The sequence below is a fragment of the Procambarus clarkii genome, chromosome 12, assembly GCF_040958095.1.
Source record: "Procambarus clarkii isolate CNS0578487 chromosome 12, FALCON_Pclarkii_2.0, whole genome shotgun sequence".
Taxonomy (NCBI): Eukaryota; Metazoa; Arthropoda; class Malacostraca; order Decapoda; family Cambaridae; genus Procambarus; species Procambarus clarkii.
The window spans coordinates 32207357-32213356 of NC_091161.1; positions in this window are offsets into that span (position 1 = coordinate 32207357).

Here is a 6000-nt window from a genome sequence, read left to right on the forward strand (position 1 = left end):
CCAAAGTGCAGTCCACTCCGCTGTTAGGCTCCATGTAGCTTACCTTCAAGCTAGTAATAGAACCTATAATATGTCTTACTGGAAAAAAAGTCTTCCAATGAAAAAAGCTGCCTATGATCCAACAATCATAAGGTACATCATAGAAAATCAAATGAGAAGCATAGCAGTAGCCGCTCACGTCTTCACAGACGGATCGGTTGACACAATACGAGAGTGATGGTGCTGCTTTTTGCACGGATAGCAAACAGGCCTATTGGAGACTGGAAGGACCAGTATCTTCAACCCAAACTGAACTGTTTGCCATACAAAAGGCATTCACATGTGTGATTGCACAAAACACTCTATATGCAATCATACACACAGACTCAAAAGCTGCACTTCAAATATTAGGAAAATAAGCGGTAGAACGACAACGTGGAAATAATTACACCATTTTGTATCTTGGAGCAGTAGCTAAAGGAAAAAGAGAGACTCAACATAACCCTAAACTGGATCCCATCCCATGTTGGAATCCCATTACATGAGAAATGCGATGAAATTGTTAATTGGCAACTAGTTATCCAGTGATTGATAAAACAATCCAACTCTGCCTCGAATACATAAAAAAACACCACCACCTAAAAACACTCGCACCTCAACAAAGCCCCTCAACAACGGAGTAGCAGAAGGTTCGCCCTCTGCAATATGGTATCTTCAGGCCACCAAGTTAAAACGGTTAAATACCCCAAAAGCAATCCACAGGGAAAAAGCAGTTCGGTTATATAGACTATGTCTAGGTTACAGATGCAACTGGGAGATTGATTAACCCAGACAGAGGGAATGCATCTTTTGCCAAACAATCACATAAAAGCCACTACTTCACTATCTCCAGGAATGTGAAGCAATCAACGACCTGATTAGAGCTTTAAGAGTCCCTGAATCTAGCAGTAACCACCCTGAAGCCATCAACACTGCCAATCTTCTGGTCAAAAGAAGTGTCCTGCAGCTGGACACCCTCAAATACAAACAAAAAATCTACCATTTATGAGATATTCAAGCCCCGTGCCATCTCTTGGGTGGCTTAATATTCATCAATTCATTCATTTGGTCCACCACACCACACACACACCCGGTCCACACAAGCAATCCTGACTAACTACACAAGACATCCATCGTCACTAGGACCCGTTGAGGGGGTTTTAACAACAACATTGCGCCACAAACGCCTAAAAGTCAGGACTCTCTCCATGGACGGCAATACTTTCACCACAAACTACGTCTTTAAGATCTTAAAACAAGCCATCTGATTACACCCATCGACCATAGTCAAGAAGGTGAGAATATTCTTCTCTTTCTTGTGTGGGGGATCTAAAAAAAAAAAAAAAAAAAAAAAAAAAAAAAAAAAATTAGTTTGCACACTTAGCAAAGTGCACCACCACTTTCCTCTCTTCCCACATCAGTACATCGCCGACCGAACAGTCTTTATTAGCCGGACCAGCCACTGGATCGACAACCCATGTCTGCCATCTCTGCAACAGCAATCAACCTGCAATTTCACACCGCTTTCTCGGCAGACAGGAAAAAATCAAGGCCCAGATTGAAACCAAGAAAGCCAACCTTCTCAACCCCGCCACCAGAGCCCCTGATGCTATACCCAACACCTCAGCTCTCACCAACCAACCAGACGATTCCTAGTATCAAACAGTGGTTCTTCCTACCAGTCAAGCCAGCCTTCACAATGGGACCCCCAGGGGCCCCCAATGGGGACCGACAATCACCGATTCATCAGAGAACTAAATGTACTGTACCTAGACAATGGCCTGGACCCCATCATAACCCCCTGACTCAAGTCTCACTACCTCCACTATCACACCCGGGATTTCCACAAGGTCGACTGCTAGGTCGATATCAACTCAGACGTCAGCTCCACTAAAAGCTGCACAAAAAGCAGCATCTTTCAATCCAACCCCGAATGCTACCTCCATCACTATCACCGCAGACACGTGCTCGCAGACGTGCTCTCTCCGACCACAACCACCACCGACGTTACCGAACCAGCTTCTATCACAACTCGTCGACTTCAGAGCCAGCCTCAACCTCAGGTTGAGACCAAAACCACCAACAACGAACTATGCCACGGACTCCTCAGACGAGTAAATTTCATTAAGAACTCCATTGTCACACTTCCCGTAGTGCGTGCAAGATCTCATGGAGGCCACATCACTGAACTCCAATGACAGCACAGCCATGTCAACTAGCAGCAAGACTGACTAAGAAAACACAGAAGACCTAGACGCCTTCATTAACTCACCAGCTCTACAAATTGGTATTGCTTGCCCTCCGTGACCGCCCCCACCCCAAAAAAAAAAACATCCATTTACAGATCTCCAGTTTCAGCTATTGGTAATGGCTCCAAAGAGCCTCCACTTTCGGGCTGTTCATGCCCGCGCCACCTCTTGGGTGGCTTAATCTTAATCAATCCATTTGGTCACCATAGGACCTACCGACCCCAAGTCTTCAACTACCCATCTGACCATTTTCCACCTTCGGACATTAACGCAAGCGACGCTTTGTTATTTAGAGCAGTAAATCATCGTCAGAGTTCGAGTGCATAACTTTACTACTGGAAAAATGTGGAGATTATACTGCATTTGTGTAGTGATGGCGACTGCAGTTATGAAGGCTTACATCTATGGAAAACATGAACCTCTGGATCCCGAAGAAAGTGTTAACTGGAATTCGTTTATGCCCAAGGAAACCTAGGAAAGAGCACAATAGTTAAACGAAATCCCAGTTTGCCTTTAGAACTTCAAAATCTACTTCCGGAACATTTGAAAGCGAAGAAAATTTCTGCCCACGCTATCCCACTTGTTAGATATACCACCAGAGGTCGTGAAGGATACCGACCCCATCCAGATACTCAACATGCTTAAAGCAAAACGTTCATCAGAAACGTTCGTTAACACATTAAGTTAACCCATGACATGACTTGACATACCATCAGTGATCATAGAGGGAGGCGACTCCCTCATGATGATCAACTTCGAGGCAAAATATTTGACAGCCAGACACAAACGTTCAATCAATGACATCACTGTTGATATCCCAGACTTCTTAAGTTATGGAGAACTGGGATATATAGTGAAGCTCAAGATGTAGTGCCCCGGGCTGACAAACTCAAACATTAACAAATAATGTTCGTCAAATTTTCGACAATAACGAACACCTTACATGTGAAATGTCAATGCAGCTGGTGTCACATGTAGATGCTACGGGCGTTCGAGGCCGCTTGAACTAGAGAATTACTCGAATTCATGTCTAAATATATTAAAAACCTTAAAAAAATTAAAATCAGATATTCCAAGTTGTAATTTTATTGTTTAACTAGCTGTACCCTGCCATGGGTTGCAGTGGCTCAGCAGTGCATGTGCGTTGCTGAGCTACAGCAACCTTACCCACATCTCCCAGTCCTCCCCAACCATTCCGCCCCCTCGTCCTCCCAACCATTCCAAACTTCCCCGTCCCTTTGATCTCCCAACCATCCCCCACTCTCCCGTTCCCTCTGCCATTTCCTCCCTTCCCCCATCCCTGCTGTCCTCCGCACCATCCCCCACTCCATCCCCTCGTCCTCCTCACCATTCCCAACTCCCTCGTCCAATGCATTCCCATATGATCTGATGTTCCCATCAGAAAATTGGGAACATCAAATGATCTGCTGTTCCCATCACTGAAATATAAGAAAAACAATTAAAAATGCAATGAAAACAATTAACAAAATAAACTACACATGAAATGAACGGCATGGTAAACATCAAAGCTCAATTCCATCGCAATGTCACAATAATTAAATCAAAATGAAAACTCAATTTATCAATGAAATTGGAAATATTGAAATGGAATCGTTACATTCAGTATAGCGTGAGTTGCTCTTATGTGCAACAGATGGCACCGTTTTTCAAAAAAATGCATATTTTTACCTGTTACAAGTGTGGCATCTATATTTATACTCACAAAATGAATGGTATGGTAAAAACACAGCTCAATTCCAATGCAATGTCAAAATAATTAAATTAAAATAAAATGAAGTCTTTGAAAATTTAATTTATCATTGCAATCAGAAACAATGAAATGGAATCTTAATATATTTAGCATAGTGTGGATGGCTCTTATGGTTATCTTGAGGTGATTTCGGGGCTTTTTAGTGTCCCCGCGGCCCGGTCCTCGACAAGGCCTCCACCCCCAGGAAGCAGCCCGTGACAGCTGACTAACACCCAGGTACCTATTTTACTGCTAGGTAACAGGGGCATAGGGTGAAAGAAACTCTGCCCATTGTTTCTCGCTGGCGCCTGGGATCGAACCCAGGACCACAGGATCACAAGTCCAGCGTGCTGTCCGCTCGGCCGACCGGCTCCCGGTATGTGCAATAGATGGTGCTGTTAACATTTTTTTTTTTTTTTTACTTGTCACAGGTGTGGCATCTATACCTATACACACGAAATGAATAGTATGGTAAACAACACAGCTCGGTTTCAATGCAGTCACAAAATAATGAAATCAAAATGAAAATAAATCGAAATGAATGAAAATTTAATGTCAATGCAATCGAAGATATTGAAATGTAATCGTAACATTTAGGATATTGCGTGTGGCTCTTATGTGCGACAGATGGAGTTATGTCTTAAAAAAGAATATTTTTACCTGTCACAGGTGTGACATTTATACTTATACTTATGAAATGAACGGTATGGTAAATAACACAGCTCAATTTCAACACAATGTCTCACAAAATAATTCAATACAAATTAAAATAAATCGAAATATATGAAAATTCAATTTAGTATTGGAAGTTTGTTGCTATTATGTGCAACAGATGGCGCTGTTTAAAAAAAAATCATGCTCATAGGTAAGGCATGTATATAATAACTAAATAAAAATACGCGCCTATTCGAATGCAACGTTGTGTCAAAATTTCAAAGCGGTAAAGTAGTTTAAAAGATTTCCCTCACGTGAAAAACACGAAAACACTTTCAAGAGGGCATGTGTTTTTTTTCCGTCACAGAAGTGACATCTATATAATGTGTATATAAAAAGCCGCTCGGATGCATATGGAACGTTGTGTGAAAAATCAAAGCAATCAGTTTAGAACTTTTGGAGATTAGCGATTTTGAACAAACGGACATTTCAATTTTTATTTATATAGATAATAAACAATATAAACTATATATATTATGAAATAAAACATGTTTTAACAACGTGTGACTTATTTGCCCAATTTCGCATGTAATTCCAAGTCTTGCAGAGAAGCCATGTTTTCTCGTCTCACACCAATGAACAAACCAATGTGTTTATCCCTGACGCGCTCTCACAGATCACAGAGTATCTCACATAGTATCGGACAAGAAGAAAGCTCTAAACGCATGCGCTCTACGTGCTAGCCAAGAAGGAGCGTAAAGCCGCACTGAGGCAAAACAGAGTTCTCTAGCGTGAAGAGAGAGGGCGGCTCACTGCGAGGAGCCTCCCGCCTCACTCCCTCACACTCCCAGGCACCCACACCTCCTGCGGCACCTGCCACACCTCCTGCGGCACCTGCCACACCTCCTGCGGCACCTGCCACACCTCCTGCGCACCTGCACACACCTCTGCGGCACCTGCCACACCTCCTGCGTGCACCTGCCCACACTCCTGCGGCACCTGCACACCTCCTGCGGCACCTGCCACACCTCCTGCAGGCACCTGCCACACCTCTGCGGCACCTGCCACACCTCCTGCCGGCACCTGCCACACCTCCTGCGGCACCTGCCACACCCTCTGCCGGCACCTGCCACACCTCCTGCGGCACCCTGCCACACCTCCTGCGGCACCTGCCACACCTCCTGCGGCACTGCCACACCTCCTGCGGCACCTGCCACTCAAGATCTTAGACCTGCAACTCCAGACGTTTCTCCCTCTTGATGTTGCATATTACAGACCAATTAGGGTTAGTATGTTTTATTTTTTATATTTTGATATTACATCATAAAT